At 42.9% G+C, this 23,094-nt stretch overlaps 1 long non-coding RNA gene across 1 annotated transcript; it reads left to right on the top strand.

Annotated features, from left to right (window-relative positions):
- The first annotated feature begins 7,208 nt into the window (after positions 1-7,208).
- LOC116352873 (uncharacterized) lies at positions 7,209-14,672 on the top strand. The gene is made up of 4 exons (XR_004205601.1): positions 7,209-7,879; positions 8,408-8,504; positions 10,606-10,730; positions 13,660-14,672. It is a non-coding gene; the product is annotated as an uncharacterized LOC116352873 (long non-coding RNA).
- The last annotated feature ends 8,422 nt before the right edge of the window (positions 14,673-23,094 follow it).

Genomic DNA, 23,094 nt, shown 5'->3' with positions numbered 1-23,094 from the left:
CACTGATCTGTTTCACCTGTCCCTGTGATTGTCTCCACCCCCTCCAGGTGTCGCTTATTTTTCCCAGTATATTTATCCCTGTGTTTCCTGTCTCTCTGTGCCAGTTCATCTTATATGTTTAGTCAAGTCAACCAGCGTGTTTTTCCCCGGACTCCTTTTCTATTCTCTTTTGCTAGTCCTCCCGGTTTTTACCACTGCCTGACTCCCCGGACTCCTTTTCTATTCTCTTTTGCTAGTCCTCCCGGTTTTGACCACTGCCTGACTCTGGACTGCCTGATCATCCTGCCTGCCCTGACGTTGAATCTGCCTGCCCTTCGGTACCTATTGGACTCTGAACTGGTTTTGACCTTTTGCCTGTACACGACCGTTCTTTTGCCATCCCCTTTTTGGATTAATTAACATTGTAAGACTCCAACCATCTGCCTCCGGTGTCTGCATCTGGGTCTCGTCTTGTGCCTTGATAGGGATAGGTTGTTGTCCTGGCACCACACTGAGCCTGTGGGGAGGAGGTCAGTCTCATCGTTGTCTGTGATCAGGCCTACCACTGTGTCATCAGCAAGCTTAATGATGGTTTTGGAGTCATGTTTGGCCACACAGTCGTGGATGAACAGGGAGTACAGGAGGGGACTAAGCAATCACCCCTGAGGGGCTCCAGTGTTGAGGATCAGCATGGCAGATGTGTTGTTGCCTACCCTTACCACCTGGGGGCGGCCCATCAGGAAGTCCAGAATCCAGTTGCAGAGGGAGGTGTTTAGTCCCAGGGTCCTTAGCTTAATGATGAGCTTTGTGGGCACTATGGTGTTGAACGCTGAGCTGTAGTCAATGAACAGCATTCTCACATAGGTGCTCCTTTTGTCCAGGTGGGAAAGGGCATGTGTCATCTTCATGGCTACCGACGTGAGTGCTACGGGGCGGTAATCATTTAGCCAGGTTACGTACGCTTCCTTGTGCACAGGGACTATGGTGGTCTGCTTGAAACATATAGGTATTACAGACTTGGTCAGGGAGAGGTTGAAAATGTCAGTAAAGACACTTGTCAGTTGGTCTGCGCATGCTTTGAGTACACGTCCTGGTAATCCGTCTGGCCCCGCAGCTTTGTGAATGTTGACCTGTTTAAAGGTCTTGCTCACGTTGGCTACCAAGATCGTGATCACACAGTCGTCCGGAACGGCTGGTTATCTCATGCATGCTTCAGTGTTGCTTGCCTCGAAGCGAGCATGAAAGGCATTTTGCTCATCTGTTGGACTTGCTTCACTGGCCAGCTCGCGGCTGGGTCTTCCCTTTGTAGTCTGTAATAGTCTTCAAGCCCTGCCACATCCGACGAGCGTCAGAGCCTGTGTAGTAGGATTCAATCTTAGTCCTGTATTGAATCTTTGCCTGTTTGATGGTTCATCTGCAGGATTTCTTATAAGCGTCCGGATTAGTGTCCCGCTCTTTGAAGCGGCAGCTCTATACCTTTAGCTCAGTGCAGATGTTCCCTGTAATCCATGGCTTCTGGTTGAGATATGTATGTACGGTCACTGTTGGGACGACGTCGTCAATGCCATTGGATGAATCCTGGAACATATTCCAGTCTGTGCTAGCAAAACAGTCCTGTAGCGTTGCATCGGCGTCATCTGACCACTTCTGTATTGAGCGAGTCACTAGTACTTCCTACTTTAGTTTTTCTTGTAGGCAGGAATCAGGAGGGTAGAATTATGGTCAGATTTTCCAAATGGAGGACGAAGGCGAGCTTTGTATGTGTCTCTGTGTGTGGAGTAAAGGTGGTCTAGAGTGTTTTTTCCCCTCTGGTTGCACATGTGACATGCTGGTAGAAATTTGGTAAAACGGATTGAAGTTTTCCTACATTAAAGTCCCCGACCACTAGGAGCACCACTTCTGGATGAGCATTTTCTTGTTTGCTAATGGCCTTATACAGCTGGTTGAGTGTGGTCTTAGTGCCAGCATCAGTTTGTGGTGGTAAATAAACGGCTACGAATAATATAGATGAGAACTCTCTTGGTAGATAGTGTGGTCTACAGCTTATCATGAGGTACTCTTCCTCAGGCAAGCGATACCTTTAATATTAGAAATTGTGCACCAGCTGTTTTTTACAAAGAGACACACCTCCCCGCCCCTTGTCTTACCACACATAGCTTCTTTGTCCTGCCAATGCACGGAATACCCAGCCAGCTCTATAGTATCCGGGTCATCGTTTAGCCACGACTCCGTGAAGCATAAGATATTACAGTTTTTATTGTCTTAATTGTAGATCATCCATTTTATTTTTCAGTGATTGCACATTGGCCAATAGTTCGGATGGTAGTGGAAGTTTACTCACTCGCCTACGAATTCTCAGAATTCTGCACGCAAATGACGGGGTTTGGGCCTGGTCTCGAGAAACAGTATATCCTTCGCATTGGACTCGTTAACGAAAAAATCTTTGTCCAGTTCGAGGTGAGTAATCACTGTTCTGATGTCCAGAAGCTCTTTTTGGTCATAGGAGACAGTAGCAGTGACATTATGTACAAAATAAGTTACAAAAAAACTAGCAAAATGGCACAGTTGGTTAGGAGCCCGTAAAACGGCAGCCATCCCGTCCGGTGCCATTATTCTGATTAATGATCATGCTGTTTAATCAGCTCCTTGATATGCCACACCTGTCATGCAGATGGATTATCTCTGCAAAGGAGAAATGCTCACTAACAGGGGTGTTAAAAAAATTGTGCACAGAATTTGAGAGGAATAAGCTTTTTGTGTGTATGGAACATTTCTGGGATCTTTCATTTCAGCTCATGAAACATGGGACCAACACTTTACATGTTGCGTTTATATTTTTGTTCAGTGTACATTATCAGTCAAAATTTTGGACACGCCTACTCATTCAAGGGTTTTCTATATTTTTACTATTTTATACATTGTTGAATAATAGTGAAGACAACAAAACTATGAAATAACACATATGGAATCATGTAGTAACCAAAAAAGTGTTTATATTTTCTTTAAAGTTGTCACCCTTTGCCTTGATGACAGCTTTGCTGTCTTAACTTTTGACTGGTACTGTATATATACAGTCTTTAGTGCCTATAGAAAGTGTACACCTCCTTGAACCTTTGCCACAGAGGTCATTTGAAAATCATGTCAAACCCTATTATTTCTAACATTTTGACTTCTGAAATTATCCTTGCCGACACAAAGGGAGTGAATACTTATACTTGTAACAATTATATTTTATTTGTAGAATTATTTTGGTAGAATTTTCTTTTCACTATGACAATATGGAGTATTATACGTAGATCAATGACAAATTCAATCCTACTTTGTAATGCAAAAAAAAGTATTGTGTTACAAAGTGGGATTGAATTTCTTACATTTTTGTCATTGATCTACACATAATACTCCATAATGTCAAAGTGAAAAGAAAATTTGACCAAAATAATTCTCAAATAAAATGTGTAAATATAATTGTTGCATAAGTATTCACTCCCTTTGTGGTAGGCAAGGCTAAATTCAGAAGTCAAATTTGTCTTAACTAATCATATAATAGGTTATATGGATTCACTCTGTGAAATAACAGGGTTCGACATGATCTTCAAATGACTGTCCCCCACATCTATAAGGCCCCTCAGTCAAGTATTGAATTTCAAGCACAGATTAAACTACAAAGACCAGGGGGCTTTTCGAAAACCTCATAAATGAGGGCACTGATTGGTAGATGGGTAACAATAACAAATCAGACATTGAGTATATCTTAGAGCATGGTCAAGTTATTAATAATTATGCTGTGGATGATTTATTAAACCACCCAGACACATCAAAGATCCAGTCATCCTTCTAACCTGAGCTTCAGGACCGGATAGAAACTGTTTAGGGATGTCACCATGAGGCCATTGGTGACTTTTAAAACAGCTACAGAGTTATGTTGCTGTGCTGGGAGAAAACTAACTACAAAACTACAACAACATTGTAGTGACTCCAGGCAAAATCTTAGAGGAAAACCTGCTTCCTAGAGAAAAAACGGCTTTACACCAGACACTGGGAGAGAGTAGCTGCTCCAGTTTCAACTGTTCTGCCTGCGGCTATGGAACCCTGACCTGTTCACCGGAAGTTCTACCTTGTCCTGGGCCTGCTGTTTTTGACTCTCTCGGTCTACCGCACCTGCTGTCTCTAACTCTGAATGATTGACTATGAAAAGCCAACTGACATTTACTCCTGAGGTGCTGACCTGTTGCACCCTCTACAACCACTGTGATTATTATTATTTGACCCTGCTGGTCATCTATGAACTTTTGAACCTCCACCCAGCACAGCCAGAAGAGGACTGGCCACCCATCAGAGCCTGGTTCCTCTCTCGGTTTCTTCCAAGGTTCCTGCCTTTCTAGTGGGTTTTTCATAGTCAACGTGCTTCTACACCTGCATTGCTTGCTGTTTAGGGTTTTAGGCTGGGTTTCTGTATAGCACTTTGTGACATCGGCTGATGTAAAAAGGGCTTTATAAATCTATTTGATTGATTGATTGACTGATTGATTGATTGACCCCACAATAATTACCTAAATGACAGAGTGAAAAGAATAATCAAAAAGAATAAAAACATATTCCAATAATGTATATGTATGCAACAAGGCACTAAAGTAATAATGTATATGTATGCAACAAGGCACTAAAGTAATAATGTATATGTATGCAACAAGGCACTAAAGTAATAATGTATATGTATGCAACAAGGCACTAAAGTAATAATGTATATGTATGCAACAAGGCACTAAAGTAATAATGTATATGTATGCAACAAGGCACGCCCAATTTTTCAGTTTTTGATTTGTTAAAAAAGTTTGAAATATCCAATAAATGTAGTTCCACTTCATGATTGTGTCCCACTTGTTGTTGATTCTTCACAAAAAAATACAGTTTTATATCTTTATGTTTGAAGCCTGAAATGTGGCAAAAGGTCGCAAAGTTCAAGGGGGCCGAATACTTTCGCAAGGCACTGTATGCAACAAGGCACTAAAGTAATAATGTATATGTATGTAACAAGACACTAAAGTAACAATGCAAAAAAAATGGCAAAGGAATGCACTATTTGGCTTAAACGCAAAGCCTTATGTTTGGGGAAAATCCAACACAACACATCACTGATTTTCAAGCATGGTAGTGGCTGCATCATGGTATGGGTATGCTTGACATCGGCACAGACTGGGGAGTTTTTCAGGATGAAAACAAACGGGATGGCGCTAAGCACAGGCAAAATCCTAGAGGAAAACCTGCTTCCTAGAGGAAAAAATGGCTTTACACCAGACACTGGGAGAGAAATTCATGTTTCAGCAGGACATCAAGTACAAGTATCAAGTACAAGGAGATTTTAGCCAAAAACCTGGTTGCCTCCTGGCCAGGCTGACACTTGGCCGCAAGTGGATCTTCCAGCAAGACAATAACCTCAAGCACTAATCAAAATTCACAAATAAATTATTAATTGACCACAAATGTTGCAATGGCCATCTCAGTCTCCAGACTTGAAACCCATTGAAAATTCTGTTTGAAGGAATGGTCTAAGATCCCTCTCAATGTGTTCTCCAATCTCATAAAACATTTTAGAAAAGTCTCGAGGGAAGGTATTGAAAGCTATTGAAAATGGTGGTGCCAAACATTTTGATGCTCTTTTTGCAAAAAAAAATCATGTATTACTCTTTCAACAAATCTCTTTCTCTGAGCGGTTAGGGTTATTATAAAATAATATTATTTCCCAATTTGTTTGAGTATAGCTCAGTATTTGTATTATTTATTTCATACAGTCATTTTTGCTCATCTTTATGTGTGTGTGTGATTAAGTTCAGCATATTAACTCATTAGAGAGAAGCCATATTTGTTATGTTTTGATATTAAGATTTACCCAATTCATTTGTCAAGATGCTTTGGAGAGGATGTAAATACGATTGTAAAGTGGCGTAACTAGACTGGTGAAGTTGATGAAGTTGGTCAGAAAAGTAATGTTGACAGAACATCAAATCTCATTTGACAGTGCTGCGTTCCCTCTGTTGGACGAAGGGGGTGTACCTTGTTCCTGTGGCACGGTGTTTGTCTGCTCCTGTGTCACTCTGTGCGCGGAGCCAGGGACCCCCGTGCTCATTTGGCGCTCACGTTCTCCATCTCGGCTTCCGCATTATTAAAATCATCCCTCAGCGCTCCACCAAGAGCCTCTTTGTTGCTTGGCTGACGACGCTCGATTCTGTCAAGTCTTCGCCAATTACAGTCTCAGGTACAATGGCCTATTCACAGGATCACAGCCCTTGACTGGTGTCGGGAGAGTGATTTTGTGAATCATTATTCAGTCGCCTGTAGAGAACGTGATACCTGAGGAATGCAAATAATCTGCCAGCGAATAGACGACTAGGCTCCTAAAAGTGACAAACTACAGCTGTTATTATCCCAGATTGGATTCTTTTCCCTACTTGGAGAGGCAGTCATCTCCTTGGCTTTCGAGTTTGAGTTTCCACTAAATGTACATTTTTCCCTTCATGAGAAGGGGTGACCAGCTCGTAGTGGCGCCTGTCAAATCCTCAACTCTAGTTTAAGTGCATCACAGCCTCTGTGTTAGCAGGAAGTGAAATATTGGTTGTAGATAGATGGTTATGCTTATTGCCGAGAGAATACACTGATGGTCTGCCCTGACGCACGTTTGGCAGCACTCAGTAAGATAAATCAAATGATCAAAAAAGCATCCAAGCAACCGCAGCTGTTATGAAGCTGCAATGACATTTCCCAGAAGTTGGAATTCTTCTCCGATATTTAGCATTGATAGTATTGTTCAGTTCTAAGTGATAGAAAGACACCCGAGATGGATTGACTGAACCAGTGATCCAATAGTTAGATGATAAACGGGTGACATTATTATTAGAATAGCTGTGGTATTGAGGTTGTGCGGCCACTCCCAGCCTTTGATTTCTTATAGGTTTTGTAAACAGGAAACCGGGATTACAGATAATGACGGGCCTTTAGAATCAATCCAGAAGCCTGGGAGCTCTCTCTTTCGGGCCCAATGTGTGAAAATGGGTGATGTGATGCTGCTCGTTGGGCTTCGTCCAATCCCAGGACAGGCTGTAAACGCGTGGGGCTAATCTCATAATTATCCGACCCCCCCCCCCAGCACCCCCCACCCCACATTGTTCTGGCAGAGAGTTACCATTAACTGTGAGGATATCTTTGTCCTGCAATGTCAGGTCTCCCGCTGAGTCACAGGGCAGAAAAACACTCTTAAAAGGGATTTAAGGGAAGGGAATGACTAAGACGTTCAGAGGTGGGAATACTATACTTCCATCCATCCTCCAGGCCTTAGGGCAATTACTGGAATGGCTACTAACTGTTTGAAATAAATCAACTTGTACATAACAGTAGAGCTGTAACCTTGGAGTGAATTTGGGGTAAAAACACTGCCATTTTAACCATGATAATTGTCAACAATCTGCTTTTTCTTAATGGAATGTCATTGCATGTATTCATACCTACGCATGACATGGCAAACTTATTCCTGAACTGGAGACTTGTTAATAAGGCAAACTCGGTAACAAAGTGAAACTGTGCAATCACAGCGCGACCTTGGGGAAGGCAATGTTCCGAAACGACGTGGTAAACAGGCACGGCTGTTCTCTCATGAATATGCATCGGCCAGCCGACTGATAACAAACGCTGCTCTGTTCTGTCCTGTCAGTCAACACCGACATCATGAAGCTCCAACCTGCCTGTGTTGTTGTGTCTACTGTCCAGGTTGGTGTCAATCAAGGAGTGGGTAGACAGTTCACGACCCCGGGGCGCTGGTCATCCCCTTCAGCGGAGGAGTGGAGAGTCTCATGCAGGACATGAGTGAAGGGGAGATTAAGAAGTACTGCACCGAGCACAAGGCTCAGAGGTTAATTAGCATTCAGTCTCCTTTAATTGCGTGCGCTGATAGAATAATACGTGGTAGAGTAATTACCATTATAAAGCAAGGATCCCTCTCTATACGGGAACAACTCAGTCAAAGGGTTTTCTTATAAATGAAGTTTTTAACTGTCATCTGTCATCTACAGGTATAATTATAACTTGGGCATTTCGGGTGTATTGTTCGCATGTGAAAACCTCTATGGAGGAAGAGAAATCGTGACAGCAGATTTTTTTATCTGCTCAGAGAGACAGTGGGATGAATTCTTAAAGGTGCTAAATGAGACGGCAAGCGTGACAATTCATTTTTTTAAATCGCTGGAGAATGAAATGTTCAATGTTGACCCTATTTTATTTATTTAATGCGTTTATGTATTGGAATTGATGTGGTCTTGCCACAGACGTGAACTTTGGCTACGAATCAAAGCACCACTAAAATATCCTAAAAGACCTAGCATTTACAGCACCACGAACAACATGGAAAATAAAATTGCTTTCACTCTGCTTATTCCGACAGCGTTCTGACAAGGATCATCAAGGCTGGCTATGGAGCCCTACAGTTGGAGTACTTCTTCACAGCTGGACCAGATGAGGTCCGTGCGGGGACCATCCGGGTAAGACCCTGCCCCCGCGGCCGGCCGCGCCGCATACCGTTCCACCCTGCTGGCATGCAGCCTGATATCAGCCACTTTCAACTTTGTCATGGTCCAGCTTTAGCTAGTCATTACAGACCAAGGATAACTTCAATTACTGTTGAGCTGCTGAACAGTGAAAGTGGGGGCTACTTTGATTGAGGAGGGCAACAATTGATTTTGCCCATTACTTCCTGAGAATGTTTCCATCCCGTGCAGATCTGCCTGCCCTCCTCCTGCCGCGGGAGATAAGGGGCCCTAGCATTGTGCCTGCCTAATCTGTGTGACGGGGGTTGTCTGTGCTGAAATTGATGTGGCTTTTTATTCAACCGTTTGTGGGTCTTGCTGGGGGCTCCTCCTCTCTGTGTCTCAGTTTACTGAGCCCGCCGAGAGCCTGGGTGACACTGAATCACAGGAGGATTTACATCGATACAGATGTTGGCTCGGCGCACTGGTATTGTGCAAATGTTAGAAGGATTAAGAGCAGTCATAATAAGGTTTTAACCTGTCAGGAGTTGCATTCTGATTCGCTAGTCGATCTGTGTAAGGAACGTGAGCAGTTTTTAAAAATATATATTTTTTATTTTTACAACTAACTAAACTGAAAGTATGTGTTGTTATTAAGAAAATGTTTTAGGTTGATAATAAACAGAACATTTTTATTTGGGTGACATCATAGTGGTTAGATATATGAGCCACCTCCGCCCAGCCATGAGTGATGTCCTCAGTGGGTTTAGGAAAGTAACAGAACTCCTCCAAGCATTTCTCCTATGGGCTTGTCTCCTTTGACATAACTGATTACAGCTAGCCTTGATTGTGTGTGAGGCGTTTAGTCAGGTAAGCATCAGTGAGTAGCTATATTAACCCAATACATCTTACATTGTAAAAACGACACTCTGTAACATGGTGCTGCTAAGCCCTTTAGCATGCTTTATTAGGCAGCCTCGAGGTGACCATTATCTATCAGGCTGCTCTGCATAGCTGTTAACTGCTATGATGTGTATCTCTTGTAATGCGCTATAGGACCAAATCAGCCCCTAATCTATTTTTCTCTACCTAGACAAACCTTGATGCTGATTAATGGTAGTTAAACTTACAAGCACTCCGTCAATGAGATTGCATAGGGATGGTAATGTATTGGAGTCATTAAATGCACATCATTCTTTTGGCATGAAATATGTTGACCCCAACCTGATTATATACATAATTAAAAGTGCTCCGCAGTTTTGGAGCACAGTGTTACAGAGCCAAGAGAGAGGGAGAGAGAGAGAGGGAGAGGAGGTTAACAGGCACAAGTCATAATGATGCCGCGCAGGGATGTCACTTATTTGGGTAATTTGTCATTTTCCCAGGCATTATTTCAATGCATATAAATTGCGTATTTTATCAGAGACCGTTGTGACTTCTGATGCTAAATGGGATTTAATGTAGGAAGAATTTATAAAAGTTGGGGGGGAGGGGGGAACGGTTGTTTTTTGTTCTTGGAGAAAAACAACCAATTTCATATTTTCCTTGGTCATTCTGTTATAATGTTGGTTTTAAATGTATGTATGAATGTATATTCTATAAAGGGATCCTTTATATTTCCTTTCAATCATCTGCTGTGCTAGAAATACATTTTGAGGAAATTCAAACATGACAAAGGGGATATAGCGCACACACTGTATATAAAACGTAGTGAAAGTTTCCATTTCAAAATGGTCAGGTATGATACAGCCAGGTCAATACAGTGTGCAACATTGCCTCTCTCCCTCTCTGGCGACCTGAGGCCAGAGTAGCAACCCACAATGAGGGAAGATTGCTTGGACAGAAATCAATAGCGCCACGGAATCAGAAATTGCTGGTGGGCATTGATAGCAGCGCAGGCTCCTTATCGGCCTCAAGGCTACTCTAGCAAGGCACAACCGTGTGACGTGCAATCCAGAAATCAGGAGCGAGGCAAGAATAACCCCCAACACACCCCCTACCCATGCTCACTTCACCATCCCCCTATCAAACAGCATGTCAGTCCTGTGCTGAAATCCATCTTCTCCAAAACAATTAATTTACCTTGTGCGTCCTTTCTCTTTCCTCCTCCTGACAGAAAGGAACCACGGCTCCACAGGCAGCCGGCAAGATCCACGCGGACTTTGAGAAGGGCTTCGTTATGGCTGAAGTAATGAAATTCGGCAGATTTTAAAGAGGGGGGCAAGCGAGAACGCTGTCAAGGTGAGCCGTCGGGGTGCAGATGAGGGAAGTCTCCTGTGATCAGTGGAGCTGACAGTCACCCCACTGCTTGCACTGCAAACACTCTTCACCTTTAGCCAGGGGAAGAAATTACTGCACACACTCCGCCAGCGCACCTGACAAGCCAATGGATTCTGTCTCTAAACACTGCCATTCTTCTCCTGCGGCGCATATCTTCATCACCATCTGTTTTAACAGGCTCACGGTAGGCCTTTCTTATACCTCAGGCCAGCCTCTCAGAGGAAGATCTCTGTACCCCACAAGGCCACATCTATAGAGCAGACCGTTAGCTCGGCACTTTTTGTGAGAGTGATATAAAGAGCCGAGTTAAATAAAGTGTGAAATTCTTTACATCAGGACTGTTGCACGGATGAACAGCGCATAAATGTGGCCTGCATATCTTATTTTATTACTGCCAATGTTTGTTTTGACCTTTTTACTGGGCTGTGGCTTTTACATGGGCACTGCTCTGTCCAATATAATCACTGTATTTCACGGTGAATTTGAGAAGACTATAGCGTTGTGATAAGTACAGCAGGTAGTGTCACGGAATGCTTTAAAGGTTGTTTTTTTCTCCCTCGGCAAGTGTGTGCTGATGTTCAGGGTAACTGTAAGACATTGGCCTCATCTGTAACACCTCTCACCCGCCTGGTTGAGGTAATGCTATTTGTTCTTGCTTTTTTTCCCTTCTCCCCCAGAAGAAAGCTCGGGGCAAGGAACAACATTCCAAAGTGTTCCATGTCACACAATGGATTGGAGCAATTTCCCAACACCCAGCGTGACTTAGCGTGTCTGATGCTGTTGGTTTGTCTTGTATGGTCCTGCCATTGGAACAGCAGGACATGAATGTGTCAATGTCAGTGGTTAGCACGCGTCTGGAGGAAGTGCCTCTATTGGTTTACCTCCAGAGCCTTGACTGGCATCTGTTATTATAGTGTGTACAAAGCACTTCACAGGGCTATTATGTAGATAGTCTTGGTACTTAAGCTTCAAACGCCATTAAACTTGACCACCAGCCAATAGCTGTTGATGAGATCAAACCATGATGTAATTGGATACTTTTTACCTGTTAAATTGTCCCCGGGTTCTGTTTAAAATGTAGCAGGTCTAAAAGTATTTAGTTCACCAATGGAATATATGGATTAAACAATTAGGGATGTGGACAAAGTGGAAATCAGAGTATCAGATGCTAATCCCTTCTAAATCCTGTGCAGGAGATGTGTGATTAGCACTGGCAAGCAGTGAGAGCTTGCCCTACTTACTCATATTATCACCAAGTAGATCTCCGCAGCTCACTCAATGGCCAGCCAAATCCTCTGTCTGACAGAGACTTATACACTACATGACTTGCCCTTGATCCACATCGGAAATAAAAAATACATTACCAGAATATTACATTCAATATTTCACCTCATGTCTTTGTAAAATGTATATAATTCAGCTGTAATCTATTGTTGGTTACTACTTCCTAAAGTGTCAGTAGAGGGGAAATGTGCCAGGCTCTGGGGTTTTGAACGCTGATGTTATGGAAGCCTGACAGACCTCCCGAGTGGCGCAGTGGTCTAAGGCACTGCATTGCAGTGCTTGTGGCGTAACAGGTTCGATCCCAGGCTGTATCACAGCTAGCTGTGACTGGGAGATCTATGATGTGGCGCACAATTGGCCCAGTGTCGTTCGGGTTAGGGGAGGGTTTGGCTGGTCGGGATTTCCTTGTTCCAATGAGCTCTAGCGACTCCTTGTGGCGGGCTGGGCGCCTGCAAGCTGATTTGGGCGCCTGCAAGTTGACTTTGGTTGCCAGCTGGACTGTTTCCAGGTTAAGCGAGCCGTGTCAAATAGCAGTGCGGCTTGGCAGGGTCGTGTTTTGGAAGATGCATGGCTCTCGACCTTCGCCTCTCTCGAGTCCATAGGGGAGTTGCAGCGATGGGACAACACTGTAACTACCAATTGGGGAGAAAAAGGGGTAATAAGTACAACCAAAAAAATAAATGGAAGCCTGACATCAGAGCCTCAGGTCCGGCTGCATGCTCTCTTCCTAATCCCTCATTCCCTTGAACACCTGCTCTTTCCATGACATAGACTAACCAGGTGAAAGCTACTGATACCACCTGTTAAATATATACATATGTGTATATATAATATATATAATCATATATATATATATATATGGACACAGAGCGTTTCTGACTGCAGCATTAAGGCCAATGCTATTTATGCCAGTTGTGGGAATGGACTGTTTGAATAGGCCAGCGTACAAAGATATCACATTATTAGTAATCATATCTGCTTAAGCCAAGCTTGCTCCTCCAGATGGCTGCTTTCAAGTGCAAATGAACCAGTTAGACGTGTCTGGTTTAATTCATACTCAGGAATCACAAATAGCCATTGATTTTTTCCCCCCTGTCTCCCTCTCCATGCAGTGTTTCTGGTGCTATTGGGTCTGGATTAAATGGTCTCCTGAGCCTTTAAAGGGACATTGATTCTTCTAATTAATTGTGCTCTGTGCAGAACCAGAATGCATATACCCGTCCGTATTAGCACTTCAAGTCAATTATTTTGAGTTTGCCCGGGAAGGGGAACAAACACATCTAATGTATAAAAAAGAAATGTTGGAACTTATTTTGTTTCCTTAAGAAGTATGAGGATGCTATAATGACAGAGCGTTATTAAAATGTGAATGGAAATTGACAGAGAAGAGGGTTATTCACTCAGTGGGATTCTAGACACCCCGTGTGTGTGTGTGTGTGTGTGTGTGTGTGTGTGTGTGTGTGTGTGTGTGTGTGTGCGTGTGCGTGTGCGCGTGCGCGCACATGTGTGTAAGACTGAGATGATGTGCACGTGTTCATTGCTAATTTTCTATTTCTTGTTTTTCATAACTGTCATTAATTAGGTGTTGTGTTTCTCTATTTTACAGACAACAGGGAAAAACCTACATTGTGGAAGACGGAGACATTATCTTTTTCAAATTCAACACGCCAAACCAAGACTAAGAAGTGACTCAGTCGCAGTCTGTCGGCTACCAGAATGGACTGTGCCGTTAGAGAATTCTTCTTTGTTTTAGACAAAATGAAGCTGGAGATTGATTGCTACCTGCCAAGTCGGCTCAGTCCTACCTACTGCCCACTCTGCCACATTATCCCTGTTTATTTTCTGTCCAGGAGAATTCTATACAATCCCCCTTGCCAAAGCACAGATCCACTAAACACTGACAGCTTTGCTATTTAAGATCAGGATGCCCCCCCCCCTCCAAATGGTAGGAGCATTTGAAGAAGAGTATTACTCTCTTGATACTTCATTAATCTCCATCACTGGTGCCAGGCCTGACACAGCTGACAGCAGGGACAATGCGAGCTGCTCCTCTCCTCCTTCCAGAGATAATGCATGTTTTACAGTAGCCCAGATGTCTACACTCAATAAAACATTTGACAAAACCAGCCGGTGTGTGTTTGGGGATGTCTGTATTGACTGGCGCGGCATGCAGGCGGCGATAGTGGGTCCTGCTGGCAACTGATTACAGAATTAAAAGACACAGTTGACAGTGGCTCTGGCAGAGAGGGGACAGCAGTAATTGTATCTGTAAAGTGATTCTTATTTTAGAGGGCTAAGTGTGGGATGCTGATTATTTCATACAAGAGAATTGGTCAGGTGAAATTGTGTTTGAATGAACCTTTCCTCTCCGTGGTTATTCCTGCTCTCATTTGAGTCCTGGTATTCTGATATGTTCTGTATTTCAAGAGATTGCTTTATAAATGTGCACCCCATTATTATTGAGAGTGCCATTAGCTATTATCACTAAATGTAGGTATGCCTGAAGGCTGTTTTTGTCAAATTCTCCTGTGTCTCCATGCCACTGAGTGATCGAAAAAAAAACTTCCTTTCCAAAAGACTTTCTTTTATATGGAATTCTGAAAAGTAAAAGGAAGTCACAATTCAGAAGCACAACCCCCCCCCCCCCCCCCAAAACATTCCTAGTCCCACTGAAGTAGTGTTTTTCTCACCTGTATACTTTGTGTGTAAGTGTTTTTGAGGCATTTATGCTGATGGAATGGTATGGCTGGAGCTGCGGACGCTGCTGCAAAGTGAGATTGCGTGCTCCACAGGAGTGAGAACACAGAGCGGATCAAACTCCTTCCCTGAATATCTTGCCTCTATAAATACCCCCCTCTCTGCAGAGAACAAAATGGCCTTCTGATGGAGGCACAAAGATTGAATAAAAATGGTAATTTCTCATGAAGGGTATTGCATGTACTTGCTTTAAAAGTCGTTGTTTACGTTAAAAATACTGCACAGGCACTATAAAGCGTTGTGTTTGGCATCAAAATAAAGTTGTATTACTATCTTCAAGACATAATTACCCCCCCCCCCCCCACACACACACACACACACACAAATGATCATGTTCGATGGGGGATGTTGGGGTTGTGGAAAGTACCTTTATAACGTAAAGCATTGTAGGCATGCATTCCACAATGTATATCATAGTAGCTATGTACTGTATGTTCTATATTCTTGTCCAAGCTGAGCTACTGGGGGTATTTTAGGTTAAAGGGATACTTTAGGATTTTGCCAATGAGGCCCTTTATCCATATCCCCAGAGTCAGATGAACTCATGCATACCATTTTAAAGCCTCTGTGCAGTTTGAAGAAAGTTGCTAACTAGCGTTAGCGCAATGACTGGAGGTTTATGAGTAACCAGTCATTGCGCTAACGCTAGTTAGCATTGTCTCCTTCATAACACTAGCTTCCTTCGTACTGGACACAGAGACATAAGAGTAGTCTCCACAAGTTCATCTGACTCTGGGGAAGTAGACAAATGGCCTCATTGGCAAAATCCCGGAGTATCCCTTTAATCATTGTCTGAGTGAAAACATGAGGTTTCTCCAGGGACTACAGCGAGGGCTAAAGGCATTCCTTCCCATTCTGTTTAGGTAAGAAGGGTGTTGTTGTTGTTAACCAACCACCAAACCCCACTTTGAGGCCCATTCAATAGTCATAAGGGCTTGGATTGACAAGTTGATCTCTGTGGTCTGCCTCCAGTGTTTTGTTTTTCAGATAATGAAGTATCAGTGCATTTCTTAGGAACAGTAATAAAGTTATTTAGAATGATGCAGATGTACCCCTTGAGACAACAAAAAAACAATAAAAGTCTTCTGGTCTTTAATCATGTCATAAGTAGGCCATTTTAGGCTTTAATACCAACAAGCTGGCTATCAAAGGGCCAGAGCAGTGTTCATTTGATCTCCTTTCTGTAAGGGAATTCCTCATCGGCGTGTATACTGAGTGTACAAAACATTAGAAACACATGCATATTACATGACATAAACTGACCAGGTGTATCAAACGACGATCCCTTATTGACGTCACTTGTTAAATCCACTTCAATCAGTGTCGGTTAAGGGGGAGACAGGTTTTTTAGAAGGATTTTTAAAGCCTTGGGAAAATTGAGGCATGGATTGTGTATGTTTGCCATTTAGAGGGTGAATGGAAAAGACAAAATATTGAAGTGCCTTTCAATGGGGTATGGTAGTAGGTGCCAGGCGCACCGGTTTGAGTGTGTCAACAACTGCAAGGATGCTGTTTTTTTTAAACTCTCAACAGTATCCGTGTGTATTAAGGATGGTCCACCACCCAAAGGACATCCAGCCAACTTAACACAACAGTGGGAAGCATTGGAGTCAACATGGAACAGCATTCCACTGGAACGCTTTTGACACCTTGTAGAGCCCATGCCTGATGAATTGAGGCTGTTCTGAGGACAAAAGGGGGGTGCAACTCAATATTATAAAGGTGTTCCTAATGTTTTGTACACTCGTGGAACGAAGGAGAGTTCAGTTTGTTGTTTTGCAAAGTTTGTTGTATTGAAAGTCTATTGAAAAATAATGGTTTATCCCTAGCTACCTTTTGAGTTTGGATCCTGCAATGTGGTTGGCATCAGTTGCTGGGACTGGTACTATCTGTCCAGTGATCCTGCCGACCAAAGCCTGAGGACCTGCTTTGCGTAGCAGCTAACCTAGCGACGCACTTATCCATTGTGGCTGGGATAGTTGTTCCAGGCTAGTGGCTGTCTAGATCCCTGCTCTTTGTTGTTTCCAGTCTTCCCTAAGAACTGCGAGGAGTAACAGCGTGACATACCATGACAAAGACCAAAGCCGGTGGGAGTACCGTACTTCTACAAGCAGTTGCTACAACAACAAAAAAATTGCTTCAAGTGTTTTGTCCAAATACTAGTGGAGTCAACTAATAAAATAATAGACGACCTGACCAGAGAGGTCCAGGACCTGAAGAACAGTTCTCCCAAGGCCAGCTCGCTGTGTTTGAACATGAGAACGACAAGATGACAGCAATCTGTAAGTCATTGAGAGAGGACATCAGTTCTGTATGTGAATTCATGATAACAATGAGAGCAATCAGATTATCTCGAGGGACAATCAAGGTGGAACAACATTGTTGTGGACGGAATTGCAAAATCCCCACGAGGCCTGAACGGAGTCTGACAAAGTGAGGGAAATGATAACTGAGAAACTGAAGATGGACCACAGGAAGACTGAGGTGGAGTGCGCCCACAGGACTGGAAAACCAACCACCGGCCCAGGTAACAGGCCCAGGCCTATAGTGTTCAAGTTCCTGAGGTTCAAAGACATGTTAGCAGCTCTAGCTTACATCTGCTATGACAGGCTCATTGTCTACCCTCCCTCCCAAAAGCCTGGAAGGAATAAGAGAGCCAAGCCTATGGGTTCGTAGCTTCAACCCTCTGGCGCGCACACACACACACACAGATCAATGAACTTCTGAATGTATTTATTTTTCTCTTGCTTTGTTTGGTCTTTTCCATATTATGTATATTTCTGATAAGCTACAAGGAAAGTGCTGAAAATAGCACATATTAATATACAATCCATTCTGAAAGTATTCAGACCCCTTGACTTTTTACACATTTTGTTATGTTACAGCCTTATTCTAAAATTGATTAAATCATTTGTTTTCCTCATCTACACACAATACCTCATAATGACAAACCAGGATTTTTTAAATGTTTGCAAATGTATTAAAAATAAATAACGGAAAAATCACATTTACATTATTCAGACCCTTTAATCAGTACTTTGTTGAAGCACCTTTGACAGCGATTACAGCCTCGAGTCTTCTTGTGTATGACGCTACAAGCTTGGCACACCTGTATTTGGGGAGTTTCTCCCATTCTTCTCTGCAGACCCTCTCAAGCTCTGTCAGATTGGATGGCGAGTGTTGCAACACTACTGTTTTCAGGTCTCTCCAGAGATGTTCGATCGGGTTCAAGTCCAGGCTCTGGCTGGGCCACTCAAGGACATTCAGAGACTTGTGGCGAAGCCATTCCTGTGTTGTCTTGGCTATGTGCTTCGTGTTGTTGTCCTGTTGGAAGGTGAACCTTTGCCCCAGTCTGAGGTTCTGAGCACTCTGGAGCAGGTTTTCATCGAGGATCTCTCTGTACTTGAATCCGTTCATCTTTCCCTAGAACCTGACTAGTCTCCCAGTCCCTGCCACTGAAATACATCCCCACAGCATGATGCTGCCACCACCATGCTTCACCATAGGGATGGTGCCAGGTTTCCTGCAGGCGTGACGCTTGGCATTCAGGCCAAAGAGTTCAATCTTGATTTCATCAGGTCAGAGAATCTTGTTTCTCATGGTCTGAGAGTTCTTAGTTGCCTTTTGGCAAACTCCAAGTGGGCTGTCATGTGCCTTTTACTAGATTGGCTTCCGTCTGACCACCCTACCTTAATGGCCTGATTGGTGGAGTGCTGCCAGAGATGGTTGTCCTTCTGGAAGATTCTCCAGAGGAACTCTGGAGCTCTGTCAGAGTGACCATCGGGTTCTTGGTCACCTCCCTGACCAAGGCCCTTCTCCCCTGATTGCTCAGTTTGCCAGGCGGCTAGCTCCAGGAAGAGTCTTGGTGGTTCCAAACTTCTTCCATTTAAGAATTATGGAGGCCACTGTGTTCTTGGGGACCGTCAGAATTGTTTTAGTACCTTTCCCCAGATCTGTGCCTCGACCCAATCCTGTCTCGGAGCTCTACGGGCAATTCCTTCGACCTCATGGCTTGGTTTTTGCTCTGACATATACTCTCACAAGTGGGACCCTATATAGTCAGGTGTGTGCCTTTCCAAATCATGTCCAATCAATTGAATTTACCACAGGTGGACTCCAATCAAGTTGTAGAAACATGTCAAGGATGATCAATGGAAACAGGATGCACCTGAGCTCATAGCGAATGTTCTGAATACTTATGTAAACTAGGTATTTATGTTTTTTATTTTTTTTTACATTTGCAAAAATGTCTTAAAACCTGTTTTTGCTTTGTCATTATGGGGTATTGTGTGTAGATTGATGAAGGCATTTTTGTATTTAATCCATTTTAGAATAAGGATGTAATGTAACAAAATGTGGAAAAACTCAAACCTTAGAAATAAGGTTAATGGATATCAATAACTTGCTAACATCAGATAACTTTCAGAAATTCAGCAAAAAAAAGAAATGTCCCCTTTTCAGGACCCTGTCTAATTTGTAAAAATCCAAATAACTTCACAGATCTTCATTGTAAAGGGTTTAAACACTGTTTCCCATGCTTGTTCAATGACCCATAAACAATAATAAACATGCACCTGTGGAACTGTCATTAGGACACTAACAGCTTACAGATGGTAGGCTATTAAGGTCACAGTTATGAAAACTTAGCACACAAAAGAGGCCTTTCTACTGACTCTGAAAAACACCAAAAGAAAGATGTCCAGGGTCCCTGCTCATCTGCGTGAACGTGCCTTAGGCATGCTGCAAGGAGGCATGAGGACTGCAGATGTGGCCAGGGCAATAAATTGCAATGTCCGTACTGTGAGATGCCTAAGACAGGGAGACAGGACGGACAGCTGATCGTCCTCGCAGTGGCAGACCACGTGTAACAACACCTGCACAGGATAAGTACATCTGAACATCACACCTGCGGGACAGGTACAGGATGGCAACAACAACTGCCCAAGTTACACCAGGAACGCACAATCCCTCCGTCAGTGCTCAGACTGTCCGCAATAGGCTGAGAGAGGCTGGACTGAGGGCTTGTAGGCCTGTTGTAAGGCAGGTCCTCACCAGACATCACCGGCAAAAAATGTTGCCTATGGGCACAACCCATCGTCGCTGGACCAGACAGAGCTGGCAAAAAGTGCTCTTCACTGATGAGTCGCGATTTTGTCTCACCAGAGGTGATGGTCGGATTCGCGTTTATCGTCGAAGGAATGAGCGTTACACCGAGGCCTGTACTCTGGAGCAGGATCGATTTGGAGGTGGATGGTCCGTCATGGTCTGGGATGGTGTGTCACAGCATCATCGGACTGAGCTTGTTGTCATTGCAGGCAATTTCAACACTGTCCGTTACAGGGAAGACATTCTCCTCCCTCATGTGGTACCCTTCCTGCAGGCTCATCCTGACATGACCTTCCAGCATGACAATGCCACCAGCCATACAGCTCGTTCTGTGCTTGATTACCTGTAGGAATGTCAGTGTTCTGCCATGGCCAGTGAAGAGCCCGGATCTCAATCCCATTGAGTACGTCTGGGACCTGTTGGATCGGAGGGTGAGGGCTAGGGCCATTCCCCCCAGAAATGTCTGGGAACTTGCAGGTGCCTTGGTGGAAGAGTGGGGTAACATCTCAGCGCAAGAACTGGCAAATCTGGTGCAGTCCATGAGGAGGAGATACACTGCAGTACTTAATGCAGCTGGTGGCCACGCCAGATACTGACTGTAACTTTTGATTTTGACAACCCTTTGTTCATGGACACATTATTAAATTTGTCTATGTCTATGGAACTTGTTCAGTTTATGTCTCAGTTGTTGAATCTTGTTATGTTCATACAAATATTTACACATGTTAATTGTGCTGAAATTTAAACGCAGTTGACAGTGAGAGAATGTTTATTTCGTTGCTGAGTTGATGATACAGCAGTAGCAATACAAGGATATAACATCTATAGAAGAGACAGAAATCCTTATTAATCCTTATTAATCATTATAGCGGAAGTGTTGCTATATACGTATATTCAGAGCCATATCCCTGTAATGCTTAGAGAAGATCTTATGTTAAGTGTTATTGAAGTGTTGTGGTTGCAGGTTCACTTGGCACAGCTAAATCCTTTTCTTTTGGGGTGTTGCTATTGGCCACCAAGTGCTAACAGTCAGTATCTGCATAATATGTGTGACATTCTTGATAGCGTAGAGTATGTGATGTAAATACATAGTAGACGTCGGTTGTGTTAGAGGTCGACCGATTAATCTGAACGGCCAATTAATTGGGGCCGATTTCAAGTTTTTATAACAATCAGAAATCGGTATTTTTGGACACCGATTTGGCCGATGTAACATTTTTTTTTTTTGACACCTTTATTTCATCTTTATTTAACTCGGCAAGTCAGTTAAGAACACATTCTTATTTTCAATAATGGCCTAGGAACGGTGGGTTAACTGCCTCGTTCAGGGGCAGAATGACAGAGTTTTACCTTGTCAGCTGGGGGGATTCAATCTTGCAACCTTACAGTTAACTTGTCCAATGCTCTAACCACCTGATTACATTGCACTCCACGAGGAGACTGCCTGTTACGCGAATGCATTAAGCCAAGGTAAGTTGCTAGCTAGCATTAAACTTATCTTATAAAAAACAATCATTCAATCAAACATAATCACTAGTTAACTACACATGGTTGATGATATTACTAGTTTATCTAGCGTGTCCTGCGTTGCATGTAATCGATGCGGTGCGTATCGTTGCTCCAATGTGTACCTAACCATAAACATCAATGCCTTTCTTAAAATCAATACACAGAAGTATATATTTTTAAACCTGCATATTTAGCTAAAAGAAATCCAGGTTAGCAGGCAATATTAACCAGGTGAAATTGTGTCACTTCTCTTGCGTTCATTGCACGCAGAGTCAGTGTATATGCAACAGTTTGGGCATATAATTGTAATTATCATGTAATTATGACATAACATTGAAGGTTGTGCAACGTAACAGGAATATTTAGACTTATGGTTGCCAACCGTTAGATAAAATACGGAACGGTTCCGTATTTCACTGAAAGAATAAACGTCTTGTTTTCGAGATGATAGTTTCCGGATTCGAACATATTAATGACCTAAGGCTCGTATTTCTGTGTGTTATTATGTTATAACTAGGACTATGATTTGATTGAGCAGTCTGACTGAGCGACGGTAGGCAGCAGCAGGCTCGTAAGCATTCATTCAAACAGCACTTTCGTGCATTTGCCAGCAGCTGTTTATGACTTCAAGCCTATCAACTCCCGAAGTTTGGCTGGTGTAACCGATGTGAATTGGCTAGCTAGTTAGCGGGGTGCGCGCTAATAGCGTTTCAAAAGTCACTCGCTCTGAGACTTGGAGTGGTTGTTCCCCTTGCTCTGCATGGGTAACGCTGCTTCGAGGGTGGCTGTTTTCAATGCATTCCTGGTTCGAGCCCAGGTAGGAGCGAGGAGAGGGACGGAAGCTATACTGTTACACTGGCAATACTAAAGTGCCTATAAGAACATCCAATAGTCAAAGGTTAATGAAATACAAATGGTATAGAGAGAAATAGTCCTATAATTCCTATAATAACTACAACCTAAAACGTCTTACCTGGGAATATTGAAGACTCATGTTAAAAGGAACCACCAGCTTTCATATGTTCTCATGTTCTGAGCAAGGAACTTAAACGTTAGCTTTCTTACATGGCACATATTGCACTTTTACTTTCTTCTCCAACACTTTGTTTTTGCATTATCTAAACCAAATTGAACATGTTTCATTATTTATTTGAGGCTAAATTGATTTTATTGATGTATTATATTAAGTTAAAATAAAAGTGTTCATTCAGTATTGTTGCAATTGTCATTATTACAAATAAAAAAATTAAAAATCATCCGATTAATCGGTATCGTCTTTTTTTGGTACTCCAATAATCGGTATCGGCGTTGAAAAATCATAATCGGTCGACCTCTAATAGATAGGTCTACTTTTTGGGGGACCTGAAGATTGACTGGTTTTCATCAAGCTGTCCACTCAAGAGGAAGCTTCTCACTGTAACCAGTGCCTGTGATCTGGTTCAGGTTATTAATCAACCTACCACTGTGTTTACAAACACTACAGGAACAAGATCATCCACATGTATTGATCACATTTTTACTAATACTGTAGAACTTTGTTCTACCCATTGGATGCAGTGATCACAATATAGTGGCCATATCCAGGATAGCCAAAGTTCCAAAAGCTGGGCCTCGGAAATCATAAAAAGCGGCCTTTACTGGTTCTAATAGCAATTACTATCAGTATCAG

This window comes from Oncorhynchus kisutch, linkage group LG26 (genome assembly GCF_002021735.2).
Source record: "Oncorhynchus kisutch isolate 150728-3 linkage group LG26, Okis_V2, whole genome shotgun sequence".
NCBI classification, from domain to species: Eukaryota; Metazoa; Chordata; class Actinopteri; order Salmoniformes; family Salmonidae; genus Oncorhynchus; species Oncorhynchus kisutch.
The sequence above is the reverse complement of the archived record's forward strand: the minus strand, read 5'-3'. Positions and strand labels throughout refer to the sequence as shown.